Source organism: Macaca fascicularis, chromosome 3 (genome assembly GCF_037993035.2).
Source record: "Macaca fascicularis isolate 582-1 chromosome 3, T2T-MFA8v1.1".
Taxonomy (NCBI): Eukaryota; Metazoa; Chordata; class Mammalia; order Primates; family Cercopithecidae; genus Macaca; species Macaca fascicularis.
This window is the reverse complement of record NC_088377.1, coordinates 16,954,961-16,970,482: the sequence shown is the minus strand read 5'-3', so window position 1 is coordinate 16,970,482 and position 15,522 is coordinate 16,954,961. Positions and strand designations below refer to the sequence as shown.

The 15,522-nt window shown below is 35.8% G+C and overlaps 1 long non-coding RNA gene across 1 annotated transcript in view; it reads left to right on the top strand.

The window, feature by feature from the left end:
- LOC123572403 (uncharacterized) overlaps nucleotides 1–15,134 on the top strand; it is a 30,450-nt gene extending 15,316 nt beyond the window's left edge. Inside the window, exons 2-3 of the long non-coding RNA XR_006696950.2 lie at nucleotides 12,406–12,519; nucleotides 12,999–15,134. This is a non-coding gene — a long non-coding RNA (uncharacterized lncRNA). The remainder of the gene's footprint in view (nucleotides 1–12,405; nucleotides 12,520–12,998) is intronic.
- Nucleotides 15,135–15,522: the final 388 nt, after the last annotated feature.

Below are 15,522 nucleotides of genomic sequence, written 5' to 3'. Positions count from 1 at the left end.
ATACTTACGTGGTACCTGAGATGCAATGTGGAATAATCACATCATGGAGAGTGGGGTATCCATCCCACTTAGCCTTTATCCTTTGTGTTACAAGAAATGCAATATACTTTGATCTTTACAATGGAGCTTGTTTGAGCAGATGGCTCCATCTAAAAATGCCCAGGTGACTAGAGACTCCTTGGAGGACACTGTATTAGCCTGTTCTCACACTGCTAATAAAAACATACCCGAGACTGGGTAATTTATAAAGGTAAAAGGTTTAATTGACTCACAGTTCAGCATGGCTGGGGAGGCCTCAGGAAACTTACAATCATGGTGGAAGGGGAAGCAAACACATCCTCTTCACACGGTGGCAGCAAGGAGAAGTGCTGAGTGAAGGATGGGGGAGGGAGAAGCCCCTTATAAAATCATCAGATCTTGTGAGAACTTATGAATATATATACATTATATATTACATAATATATAATGTATAATTATACTTTTTTTTATCTGTAAAATGAATGAATTGTTCCAGCTTAATAATCTTTTGTACTTCACTAGTAAGCTAGCTGAAAGCTAATTTTCATTTACAGATACGGATTTTCCTACAAAAATCTAACAAATTAGCCTGTATTACGATACAATTAGGTGATCAAAGCGTGAGGGTGTTATCTACACAAGACGTCTGATGAGCACAGCCACATATAATTCTTTATATTAGCCTAATCCTTTCTATGGAGATTAACCGCAGCATTAATCAAGGTACTTACAAAGTGTTAAGCTCCAAACTCACCTCTTGATGTTCTGAAAGCAAGAGAAGAAAGCTAAATTTTTTTTTTTTTTTTTTTTTTCTTGAGACGGAGTCTCGCTCTGTCGCCCAGGCTGGAGTGCAGTGGCGCGATCTCGGCTCACTGCAAGCTCCGCCTCCCGGGTTCACGCCATTCTCCTGCCTCAGCCTCCCGAGTAGCTGGGACTACAGGCGCCCACAACCGCGCCCGGCTAATTTTTTGTATTTTGAGTAGAGACGGGGTTTCACCGTGGTCTCGATCTCCTGACCTTGTGATCCGCCCGCCTCGGCCTCCCAAAGTGCTGGGATTACAGGCGTGAGCCACCGCGCCCGGCCAAGAAAGCTAAAATTTATACAGAATTTACCATGTGTGAGGAGCTCTTCATGGTCTACCTAATCAATTCTCCAGAATTACCCTAGAAGGACAGTGTAATTTCTGACAGAAACTCTTTGATATAGGCCACAGTAAAGGTCACTGAATAAAAAAAGTCTGATGCTTTAAGAATAAAATAGTAAAATAATTTTGAAATAGCCAGGACGGGGGAACTGAAAGATCAGAGAGGCTCAGGAGAGACTGCTCTGTCTTCTGGTCCACCAGAATTGTCCTCTTTGCTTCTCTTTTGTCCTTAAAATCATCTGTTTTACCTTGTAACATTCTTTTAATGCCCTCAATGTTAAAACAAAACATCTCCTCCACCCCCCAAAAAAATTCTTTTTGTTTTTATTTTGATCAGAGAAAAACCCTAAATGACATTAATAACCCAGGAATAATTGTTCTCCATGGCTAGAACATGTTAAAAGCCTTTGATCCTCTTTCAAAGGAACAAAACACAATCCCACTAAAAGTGTCATGTGGCTGTTTCGCTCTTGCATACGGAAAGAAAACAAACCTCAGTGTTGTTCAAGCAAGTTTTGCCTGAAATTAATTTTGAGTTTAACTATCCATTTAGGCTGTAGCATAAATTGGTCTGGAGTGAAGAAGGAAAACCCACTTGAATTACATCCTGGCCTCTGAAGATTCTAATGTGCTTGGTTGCAAGTTTCATCCCTCCTTTTCGGGAGATGGTAGCTTCAATACTCCACGCAGGGCAAATGAAGATCTAGAATGAGCTGACAGCGCTACTACTTGAAAACTCACTTCTTATATTTAATTCCTGTTTTTTTGTTCTATTTTCAAAATGAGGTCACTTCTTCAAAAGGAGTATAAAAGTAACTCCTGTCATATTATACAAACTTTCTTTTTATCTTCCTTCCTTTATACTTTGACATCTTCCTCCCTTCTTCATGCCAATGTGGTTCTTTATTAACCCTGCCAATCATTAACCTAGTCTCTCAGCTCTTCTTCACAGTATTGGCACAGTTTATCTTTCAGTCATGTCAATGAACAAATATATTTCACTACAGGAAGATGTTTGGCTGTTTCTACGTGGTAATGAAAGCAAACGCCACATGTCTCCTCCTTTATTCCAGCCTTGCCCGTGAGTACGGTTTCTCTGCCACACAGTCTTCATGGGAGGGCTATTTTTCACCTACTGTTGTTGAATAAACCCTGTGTTCTCTCACTTCTAAGCCAGAAGGCCTTTTTTGCATATCTACCTGTCCTGCAAAGATCAATTCAAATTCTGCCTCTGCCGAGAAACTTCATCCCAGCCATCCCAAGGGCGCACGAATCTCTCTTTCCCATAATAATATGCTACTTTGTTTATCTCTCTGATTTAGTATTTATCACAGTCTTCCTTGAGACTGAGTTATTTATGAGAACTTCTCCCTTGGTGAAGTATAAGAGGTCAAGGACCATGTATAATTTATATAGTCAAACCCCCAAATGCTCAGCATAATCCTCTGCGTATAGTATCCACAAACAAGTGTGTGTTGAAACAAACTGCATTGAATTTAGAATACTTTTAAATTTGAATTGCTCTTATATTCAACCTCAAGAACAAGGTAAATAATTTAAAAAGCTAAATATACTTTTGACTTCTTTTGTAATGATTTTGGATATCACATTCTCAAAATTGCTTGTCAAAGCGTAAGGGTCAAAATAAATTTTGGTACCTAACTCTTTCTCATCTAGTAGTTTCATTTGTTCATTTGTTCATCTAGCTAGTTTCCATCCACACTCTAATGAAAGGGGGTGGAATCTTAGTTTTCCCCAAATTTTCGTCAGATGGCTCATTTATTAATAACTCAATATTCTAAGTGTGGCTTGTGAAGCAACAGCAATGACACCACAGAGGAACTTATTAGAAATGCAAAATCTTAGGCCAAATCAAGACCTACAGAACCAGAATCTGCATTTTATCAAAATACCCAGATGACTTTCATATGTAAGTTTGAAGGCTGGGCGCAGTGGCTCATGCCTGTAATCCCAGCACTTTGGGAGACCAAGTCAAGTGGACCACCTGCAATCGGGAGTTCAAGACCAGCCTGACCAACATGAAGAAACCGTGACTCTACTAAAATTACAAAATTAGCTGGGTGTGGTGGCACATGCCTGTAATCCCAGCTACTCAGGAGACTGAGGCAGGAGAATTGCTTGAACCTGGGAGGTGGAGGTTGTGGTGAGCTGAGATTACACCACTGCACTCCAGCCTGGGGAACAAGAATGAAACTCTGTCTCAAAAAATAAAATAAAATAAAATAAGAAGTTTGAAAAGCACTGCTCTCATATCATGTATGTATTTCCTAAGACACCCCTCCACCCCCTAACCCCACCACCCAACACAAATCATGGGTGCCACACACACACAATTGCTTGAAGCAATTGCTGGTTTCTAGAAAATTAAGAGTTAGTAAACAATTTTGATTTGGGTTTTAATTAGAAGAGGTACACTTGGGTGGGGACTGGAGGATGCCTTCTTTATTAAATCTTATTCTCTGACTTTTGTGTTTTGACTATTTGTATCATTTTAAAAGCTCAGTACAAGGTTAAGTGAAAGATTATATTGTATCTGTGAAAAAAAGAATAACTAGATATTTAAAGCTATACATTTAGGTTTTCTGTTCTTCAACGGTTATTTATTCTTTGCCAGGCTTCATGCTTATGATTTTCATAGCTTTGTTAAAATAAATGGTCCTGTTGTCTTGTATCTCAGTAGTAAAAACAAGATAAACTTACACTTCATATTGTAGAAAATAAAATATTCACCGACTACCAACTGTGTATCAAGAATTAAACTCCATCTTTTTCTCATAATCAGGTAGACTTCTTTTTTCCCCCCAATATACAGGCAAAGGAAATGAGACCCAGATGGACTGGGCGATTTGCTCAGGATCACATTTGAACTCATCCATTTGACCTCTCAATTTCTGTTCTTTCTAACACATTCATTTGCCCAACTTACATCTACTTATTGGGCACCTAGAATTTTCCAGGCACTGTGTTAGGAGTAAGACATATATAGACTTTGCCTTCATAGGGCCTACATTATACTAGGATCATTTGAAAAAAATAAATAAAAAGCAAAAATGAGTTAGTTACGGCATATATGACAAGTGCTTTGAAGAAGAGTTTTAGAATGCAATGAAAGTGTACAACGTGGGACTTAATTTGAGAAGCAGAGAAGACTTTCCTGAAATGATGAATAGTAATGAACCAAGCAAGATGGCTAAGTACGTGAGGGAAGGGTACCATCTTACAAAGACAAGCATGAGCACAATAGTACCCTGGAGCTGAAAGAGGCACTGGTCTGTTACCACACTGGAGAGTCAGTTTTAAATTCTGGGACTTGATTCAATGTTTGAGAAATAAAATTCCAGCTTTTCCATTTGCATGCTTTGCAATTTCTCTAATTCCTAGTTTCCTTTGCAAATCGGGATAAAAACCCTAATAATAACATCACAACAAGAAGTCAGCAACAATAATGTCTATTGCAAACTGCCTGGCACATAATGGGTATTCAATGGATATTTAACAATAAATGAATGATGGTTGTGATGATTAAATAATATAATAAATGTGGAAAAGCCATAATTGTTCATTTAGCCATTCATTTGTTTACTATTAATATAAATATTTATTGAGCTCTTTTTGTAGGCCTAGTAATACACAGTTAAATAAAAATATCTTTACACAGTGCCTAGTAATACACAGTTAAATAAAAATATCTTTGTTACATAAGTGGTAGATTTTCTTCTTGCTTTTTTAAATGTTACAAAATTAATAAAGCATCTGTAAATGTTAATGGATCCCTGACTTCCAGCACTCATATACTTCTGTAAAAGCTTACCATTTAGATCAAAACTCTGGGAAACACATATTTTGAAATTCATGGCCAGAGTATTTCCTTATAATTTAAGTTTTAGCTGTTATTAATCATGGTTTCAAGTAACCAAGGCTTTCCTAACTGTATAAAATGAAAAATGTGACAATAATCATGAATAACCCAACTGTACTCCGGGAAGCTGATGTTCGGATATTGTCATGCTGAGAAAAGCAGCCCAGCCAACCTCTTGTCCTAGAACATCATACTCTGTCCCACATGGCTTTACCCCTCAGGTTATAACCAATTGAACCAGGGATGGACAACTGACTCAATATTAGCCAATGATCTATGAAGTGGCCAAAGGTGAAACCTTTGTAGGATACCTTATGTGGGATGGCGAGTGCTAAAACCAAACAAAGCCTCTCATCTGGAATGTGAATGTAGGAGTAACAGAAAATGAGTATTTGCTCAATACGAGTGGAGAGAAGAGAAGTGGAGAAGGTAGCCGATAAGAACATCAGTGTTTTAGGGGGTACTTACTATGGTTCTAGTGAAGTCCCAGAGCTGATGTCAAATGAGTAGTGGGATAGATGATTTCAGAAATCTGGTTCTCAAATTACATTCCAATCTTGAAGAAACTTGCCTATTTAGAAATTCTGGTTTTCCCCCATAAGAATTGGTCAGCTGATGATACTGAATTTTTACATTTTCCACATAACTTTAAACAAATGTCAGTTTATTACGTTAATATAATTTAAGAAAGCCTAAAGGGTGTACTATACCTACTTCAAGTTTCTAAGTCAGGAACCCATGTCATTACTAGCTTTATAGAAAATGTCAAAAGTTACTTTAGAACAATTTTATTTCAATAGTGATTTCCAACTTTACTTTGATTAAACTATCACCAGAAAAATCTGTAACTGCTACAAATTTTCAGAGAAAAGTTACCATTCTACTCATAGATGTGTGATATCAAGTGAAATACTATTTTATGCCACATATACATGAACATGTATGCAACAGTGTTTTCAACTGGCAGCATTTCTGCCTAACACTAACCTTGCTGATTCAACTCAGTATAAGGTTAAGTAAAATATTATATTCTATTTGTGGAACAAGAATAACTAGATATTTAAACCTACGCATTTAAGTTTTCTGTTCTTCAAAGGTTATTTCTTCTTTGCCAGGTTTAATGCTTATGATTCAGCTTCATGCTTATGGTATTAGGCTTCATGCTTAGGTATTCAGATGGTGGTTAATTGCCATTCCAGTGGTTCTGACCTGTAAATCACTAGCAATCACAACAGATCTTCAGCAAAATCTCAAACTTGTTTATATGTATTTCAAATAAAAGATGCCTCATTTTCTTTCAAAAAATTACAAAACAAAACAAAACAATAGCAGTACCAGACTACATTTTAAAATAGTAACATATTAAAGTATCAATATATTTCAACTTAAAATATGAAGTAGGAAAGGAAATGAGCTCTTGATATTATAGCTCCCATGTTAAGTATATTTCATTTGATAAAACAACTTTGGATCCCATTTTGTCAACAAATAAATTTTGAAGAAGTTAAAAAACATTTAAAATAAATAACAACAGCAATAATTTCAGTAAGTTGAGGAAAAATCGAAGACCAACAAGACTATTGTGTCTGACTTAGATGTATAGCATTTGAACGCAAAACAATAAAGAGAATAATATCCACAAAAGTCAGGATAGTAGTTAATCTTTGAGATTAACCAAATGGGATTATAGTTGGATGAAGAAATGTGAATATCTTTGGGATGACTTGCCATATTCTTATTTCCTGAGATGAGTGGTAGTTATGTCAGTTATCATTGTATAATTCACTGAGTTGTTTGTTTTTTAACTTTCTGCACTTATGTAATATTTAACAACAGAAAAGTGTTTCTAAAATATGTTTTTGTTCAAAATAACATTTTGCCTTAAAAAATTGTGATTGACTAACTTATGTCAACTTAGAAGTCCAGAAGTAAGCATTTTCAGGTTGGGATAATTTTGTTTTAGTGATGTAGGGGATTTAGGGTCAACTTCTCACCCATTCTCCGAGATTCTCCCTTATCTTTGAAAGATGGCGGACTCAACACCAAAACACACCTATGTACACCTGCTAGAAGCCTGAGAGAAGGAGTGTGGAAGTGAAATAATTTTCTTTATATGACTTCCTTTCATCTTCTGAATGAGTTAGTGTGAGATTATTGCCACTTGCTCATTTAAGATTTATAATAACTTAGTGGAACATCGGGGTGTAGGATTTTTTTGTAGGAAGACTGATTTAAAACATGTTATTTAACTACTGGATATAGGGCTAATCAGAGAATTTTAAATCTCTTGTTGTGTCTGTAGTTTTATTTGTCAAAAAATTTAGCCATTTATTATAGATATTTAAGTTGTTGGTATAATGCTGATGATAATATTCTCTTTTAATCCTTTTAATGTTGATAGGATCTGAAATAATTACTCCTCTTTTGTCTTTGGTAATTTCTATTTATTCCACTTTTAAAAATTAATAGAACTAGAGGTTCCTAATTTTATTGATCTTACAAAGTATCAAAATTGCCTTTGTTAGCTTTCTCTAAAATTTGTTTTTCATTTCATTGATTTCTGCTATTTATTATTTCCTACCTTCCACTTGCTTTGAAATTATTTTTATTCCCTACTTCTTAAGATGAAATCTTAGTTCACTTAACTTTAGACTTCAAAAGTTTTTAATACAGCAAATCTAGTATTTTTCCTAAAATATTGGCTATTTTATTTCTAAATTTTTTATTTGGTTCATTTTTTTAATGCTTTCTGTTCCACTGCTGAGATTTACCATCCTTTCATTTATTTTATTTTATTTTATTTTTGAGATCAAGTCTCACTCAGTCTTTGGCCCAGGCTGGAGTGCAGTGGCACGATCTTGGCTCACTGCAACCTCTGCCTCCCTGGTTCAAGTGATTATCCTGCTTCAGCCTCTCAAGTAGCTGGGATTACAGGTGTGCACCACCACACCCAGCTAATTCATTTATTACAAACTTATTTCCTTTATCTCATTGAACTGGTTATACTAGCTACTCAAACATTTTTTTCATGCCAATTCAATATCTGAGATACCTTGGAATTGTTCTATATTAATTGTCTCCTCTTTTGGAAAGTAGACATTTTACTGGTTGTTTTTACGTTGCACACTTCTGGATGATGTCCTGAATTTGTGATTTACATTATTTTGAAGGCTCTGGATCTTTTTATATTGCTGCAGAAAATGTTTTTGTTGTTTTTGCTGTTATTGTTGTTTTGGTATTCAGTTTACTTGGTTGGACTCCAAGCTCTGTCTTTTCAGCAACAGGTCAAATTTCAGTTTAGTTATTTTATTCTTAGCTGGATTCCTCTGAATATGAGCTCCATATGTGTGGTTTCGATATGAGCCAGAAATCTGGGTAGAGTTTGTACTCAAAATGTGATTCTACCCTTCTCTATGCCTCTTTTCTTTCCTGGATATCCCCCTCACATTCTAGAAGCTATGGTTGCCTTGAAGTCTGCCCTCTGGTTCTTTAGGCCGGAAATTCTGTGAGTTTTCTATTGAAATTTTGGCCACCGTGGGCAATATTAACTGATGCTTGCAGGCTAAAAGGCTAAAATTGGAGCTAACACAATGTTGTTTCCTTCTTCTCTGTGTCCATTTCTCTCCAGATTTTGCCTGTTCTATTTACACTTCAGGGACTTCAGGCTATTCCTTTCGGTACTATGTCCAGAGTTAATATTTGCTGTGTGTGAGAGGGCCAGTGGAGTCAGCTTTTAATTGTCAACACTACAAATGGAACTTATGCCTATTTGTAATCAAGTAAGAAGCTCTAGTGGACAACTTTTTATTTGCAGTTGTCTAGAATTTTGTCACATGTTCTTCCTTTCATCAATTACGGTTCATCCTTAGGATTGTGGGGAAGAGCAAGACTTCCTTAAGCACATTTTTTCCCCTATAAATTATCAGGAATAAGTAAGGGGGGACTGCCATTGACATAACAATCAGTACCCTCTGGGAGTCACTTCCTCATAGACGCAGACGTTTGTTTTTCTTTCCCTTCCTTGAATTAGAAAGAAATGATGTTTTGAATCAGATTGTAGATGGATACCTTCAGCAAATCATTAGACAAACATAAACTACTACTAAATTAAGTTCTCCTATGAGGTTCTACTTAGAACAGACCCAATAACATCCCCAGAATTGGCAGAAAATCAGACAATTGGGTTTTGATTCTCAACTTAAATACTTTGCAATGCCTACCTAGGCATGAGGTATTATATCTTTGCCTCATAGAGGAACTTGACACTATCACTTTATAGATGCGACGAAGAATAGGGTTTCTTAGAGACGGTCACATAAAAAATGAAAACACCGTAGGATGAACAATATCTTTTATGCCTGGAATTCTTTGAAAATAACAAAATATGTAAGATAAAAATTGTGTCCTAGAAGTGTCTACAATCCTTCAGGGGAGAAAACAAATTTCAAAGCAAGGCTGAATAATATGTTTTAGAGAAGCATATGCAATGTAACTTCATGTGCACAGAAGAAGAAATAATTAAATCTGGCAGACAGCCTTGAAGGATATTTTTAATCTACAATATTTGAGCAGGATCGCAAAAAATGATTTATTGTGATAAGTGAATTAGGAAAGGATATTACAGCCCGAGGAAGAATCATGAACTAATCATGGAAGCATTGATGTGCTGAGTGTTAAAATAACATCAACTACTCCACTATGACAACAGTATCACAAAAATCTTAATGAACTAGTGAGAAGTAAGAATGTACAATCATTTGGGGAACATATCATGAAAATCCTCGAACACAGGGCTAAGCATTTGAATATAAAAACATTATTTCATAATTCTGTATCTATGTGGCTACATAGATACACACATACATTTAATAAGAGGCAATTTAGGAAAAGCACTATGGTTGTAGTTAAGAAAACAGGAGTTGTAGTTTAAGGACTAAAGATGGCATTTCTGGTTTGGATAACCAAGGAGAGCTTTCAGAAGGGAATAGCAGCTGAATTCTACCTTGGAGTTTTGAGCAGAATGTTGAAAATTTTGACACATAGAGCTGGATGGCCATGGAAGATGAAATTGGAGGGAGGACACAAATTTCAAAGCCCACATGAATTAAACAGGTAGATAAAAAGACCACACAGCTTAAAATGTGAGAGATGCTGAATGCATGAGACATTATTAGAATAGTAAAGCTACTGTATTTCATCTCAACTTAGATGCCATTAATAATTTGCACCATTTTTTCACATAATAGTAAATGGGGAGAAAGACGTCAATTAGAGTAATAATTAGAGTTATTAATTGTAACTCTAAGATGTTGAAATATGAAAAATTACATAAATAAGAAGTAGTGGAATATCTAAACAACTCTTATTATCTACATTTTGCTGTGAAAATATTTAGTTTTTTAAAATTATCTTCAAATAAACAATTCATTTGAAAGATATAAAGATGTCAACTTACATAAAATTTAGTTACTATCCCACAAAATAATTTTGCCAAAAACCCAGCTAGAGTTGAATACAATACAACTTTATCAAACAGCAGGCAAGAACAAAATGTTAACATTACTATGTGCTTGGAAAATGATGAGGGAATAAAATCTATCCATTCAACTCACTTGGATGATGCTCAGTATCATGGCATAAGGGGCCTCTTGGTACCTTTGCTGAATTTCACCAATTCTATTCACTGGGCATTGCCAGAAAACTCACAGAAAGCCAGTTACATTTTTTCTTTTCTCAATTACCCTATTTTCTTCCATTCACTCAGAAAGTAACAACCTTGGGAGACTAAGATTTTACACTGTAAGTTCAAACTTCCAATTAAAAGCCACTCTCCCTATGGCTCTGACATGTTTTTCTTTATTTTTCCCATAAATTAGTGAACTTGCAGGCTTAACTTTTACATAATGGCTTCAAAGGTCTTACCACATGTCATTTATTCTGACAGTTTGGAGAAAAAAACAGTTGATTTTTTAAAAATCAAAATAAAAAGGCAAAACCATCATTATATTTCTGGAAGCAATAGGGATCACACAGGTTGTAGTGCAGTCTCAGAGAGCTGAACAGCTTTTAGGTAGTTATTATTTTGCTTTAGTTTTGCGTTAATCCACAAATTCATAATAATCTAGTAGATTAGATTTTACTTTCCTCTCTCGGAAAATGACAAACATGTTTCTTTCCAGATAGACACAAATTTTAAAAGTGCAGCTAATGAAGAATTAACAGCTGTCAAATTATAAATCAGTTTCATTCATTAATTAGCTTCTGTCCCGGGCATGCATACAGACATGTCAATAAACATGAATATTGAAACAAAGAAGCTATGTCTGCGAGGCTGTGCGATTAGCACATGAAACTTCATTCAGAGAGTTAGAAAGTCCTGGAAAACTCTTGATTTGTCAGTTATATGGCTCTGTGACACTGAATCCATTATAAAGAAATATTAAATATCTATCAGATATTTGGTTTACATAGTACCAACTAAACAATGTGTTTGGTTTTTCATTGAAATGTTTAAAGGTTGCAAAATCCTCGTGGCACAGTTACATCTCTAATTCAAGGTTAAACTTTTAAAATAATTCTCATCAAAATACAATATGAGATTATTCATTTTAAAGTTTAATTCCTCTTTTTCCTTACAGATTATTCAAATCTTTATGTATATGTGCCAAGAATTTAGAATCAGATATGTGTATCTGACTCAGTTAACGTGTAAGGAAAGCGCCAAATACCAGATTTATATTGTCTGATACCATTCCAGTTGAAGGTATTTTTGTGAATTTTAAAAATAACAAAAAGATATATTATGCTTATATGCAATTTATTTGAAATATTTACCATTTTTTTATTATCAATCCATCTTGTCTTAAAAAAGTGAAATGTATTAACTTCATTTCCATGGATTTTCATTTCCCTAGCGTGTCACCACATAAAAAGTATTGATGAAGCATGACATAGCCAGATAACAAATTAGAGAATACACTAATTTGGATGCATTTGTATGCCTGCAATAAAAATCTCAACTCCAAATATCTTACATAGTGGAGAAAAATCTATTGAACAGGGGGAGGTATACTAACATAGGGCAGGGCCCAAGTTGGCGAATTTAGTGGCTCACTGACTTCATCAAGAGTCCAAGTGCTTTCTGTCCTTATGCTCTTGCCATACTTCATGGTTGGCTCTCTCTACAGGGCAGCTCCCCCTGTGATTTCTGCTGCAGGTCCATTGCTCATGTGAAAACCTGAGAAATTCCAGGAAAAGAAGAGGGGTGCCTTTCTCCAGTGTTGTTTTTATGGGAGGTGGGAGGGAGGCAAGCCATCTTTCCAAGAAGCCTCCAGCATTCTTCTCTATGTCTTTAATGAGCAGAATTTCTCATGTGCTCATTATTAAACTGAGCACTGAAGAAGAGATGGTCATGGCTGTTCAATGAAGCACGTGATCGTTGGAAGACGTTGGGATGCTGAGTAACAAGGATGCTCTGTAAGTAAGAAAGGGTGGGCTGAACAGGAGAGGGAAAAAGAAATCAGAGGACAAGCTCCAAACACCACAAATGAATAGGTTTTCTTTTAAAAGATGCATATATTTATCCATTATGTCTTGTGTAACCAGAATCAGACAGCCTCTTAATTGACTAGGCCATGATCCCAAACGTCTATCAATCTTACCATACTTCATTTGATACTGCCCTATTTTTTCCTATGTTCTTTTGGCTTATTATTTACTTTCTTTAATACATGCTTTACGTCACCAATGAGAGCATTATATTCCTTGCTCTTTCCCTTCCTTTTTCTTCCCTTTATCCATTCTCTTTTATTTACATTTTTTACTGGTCATTTGCCTATTTTGATACCTCAAGATGCTAATAGATCTTAAAGCTCTGTATGCCTTTCTCAAAGAAGGGGAGTAAATCCTTCCGTATCTAACTTCCCTGTGTTTACCACATGCTAATTTCGTTGTAGGTTCTCAAGGAAATGCTCGCTGAAGACTGCATACATTGAAAAGGCCAGAGGGTGGCGCTGTGGAGAACCAAACTTGGTGAAGCCCTCAAGACCCAGTGCGGAGAGTTGTTGCTCTCTAATGAGAACAAATGTTAATATTTGATGGTCTAGGAATTACCATAAGCATGTATCTTAGTCTAAACCAGAACAAATTCTTTACTACCATTTCTGATGTTTTAGTTATTCTGCTTTGTAATAGTCTTCAGAGAATACCTGGTTTTGTTACCATTTGGCCTGTTTCCATCCTTGTCAAAATATTTATCTTGACTATTAAGATCAGATAAGGAAGTCGTCTGTGTGAGGTAGCTGAAAGGGTTAAATTTCCTGGTCATTTAATCGGAGAAGCCAGAACGTTTGTTCTTCATTTGTGGAAAGCAAGGAGCTTCACTTAGCCTGAAAATATTCATCAGTAAACAAATAGAATTAATAATACTAATGCCCGGTATGAAAAGGAGAGCTTTTCCCATAAAGGAAAGGATATATTCGCTTAGTGATAGAGGAAAACTGGCAGCAGTGTACAATCCAGTCCCAAGCATCTGGCTCAAGTCTGCTACCAAATCATGCAACTTGAAGCTATCGGGTAGCACTGCCTTTATTGGTAGGTAGTGCCATCTTCAAACACCACAGGCAGTGGTACTTCTATTCCCCTGTCGCATCTCTCAGAGCTTGTTCATCCTCAGGCCTTTTATACCAATATGTGTGTTGATGACCCTTTTAAATAATACTAGGATGTAGAGGTTGAGAGCAAGATAGCATGAGTTAATATTTCCGTAGAAATAGAACTGAGACATAAACAGCATTAGCAGACTATATGTTTTAGTTCATTCTAGTTGTTATAACAAAATACCATAGACTGGGTGGCTTATAAACAACAGAAATTTATTCTCACAGTCTGCAGGCTAACAAGTGCAAGATCAAGGCACTGGAAGATTCATTATCAAGTGAAGGCTCACTTCTTGGTTCATAGAAGGCATCTCCTTGCTGCATCCTCATATGATGGAAGAGGCAAACAACCTCCCTTGAGCCTCATTTAATAAGGACACTAATACCATGCGTGAGGGCTCCACCTTCATTACATACTCACCTCTCAAAAACCCACCTCTTAATGCCATCACCATGAGGGTGAGAATTTCAGCCCATGAATTTTAGAGGGCACAAACATTCAGACCATAGAACTATACCTTCATTTTGGGAGCCCAAATCTTTCTAGTGGGATTCTTGAATTTTAAAATGAGCAAAGTTATTGACATTATGTTTCTGTAACTTGATTCTCTTACCATCTCACTTTCCAATTCTGATATAATGACCAGTATAGAAAAAACACTAAGAAAATTTGCTTCTGTATCTTGGACATACAAGAAATGTAGGGTCAAAAAGTCTTAAGAGTCAATATTTAAAAGCTATTATACATTTCCCTTAAATAAGAGGTAATGGCTTCTGAATAAATGTTTTTACAGAACATCTATTTTTTTCTTATGGTTTACTGATACAATAAGTTTGGTCTAAAAGGGAGCAATAGGTTGATCATAGGTTAATTATAGAATGTACATTATCCAAAAGCTAAAATTCCAGAAGATATTACATACCAATTTATATATGGGAAACCAAAAATATTGTTCAAATTTATGCCTTCTTGATTGTTAGTGTAAGTCACAGATAAATATCTGTGTCTTCTGAAATTGATTTTCAAAACAATTTTGCTATCATTTATTAAGTCATGGGTCAACCCAAGTCAAAACATTAGTAGAAAAAGTGTTCTTATTTATGTTAATGACTACAAAATCATTGAATATCTTTTAAGGTTTTCAAAATGTCTCCCAAAATAGACCTATTGAAGCAATTCATTTTTAATTGAGAATTTTACACAATTATAGAGGCACACTTATGATAACTTTAGTTCTGCTAAATATTATAATAATTTATTTAATTTTCTATTAAAGGGGAAAATAATCCATATCTCACAGGTTTCTATAAGGATAAATTGAGTAGTATATGGGGAAGGACTTAAACGTTGCTGATATGGTTTGACTGTGTCCCCACTCAAATCTCACCCTGAATTGTAATAATCCCCATGTGTCAAGGATGGGGCAAGGTGGAGATAATTGAATCATGGGGGCAGTTTCCCCCATACTGTTCTTGTGGTAGTGAGTAAGTCTCACTAGAGCTGATTGTTTTATAAAGGGCAGTTCCCCTCAACATGCGCTCTTGCCTGTCACCATGTAAGACATGCCTTTGCTCCTCATTTGCCTCCTGCCATGATTGTGAGGCCTCTCCAGCCATGTGGAACTGTGAGTCCATTAAACCTCTTTCCTTTATAAATTACTCAGTCCTGGGTATGTCTTTATTAGCAGCATGAAAACAAACTAATACAGTTGCCTAAGACACATGCCCAAAGAATAACTCAAAAAATATTTTTCTTGTTACTCTTCTGTGGTAGACAGAATAATGGCTCCTACAGAGGTTTGTGTTCTAATTTCCAAAACCT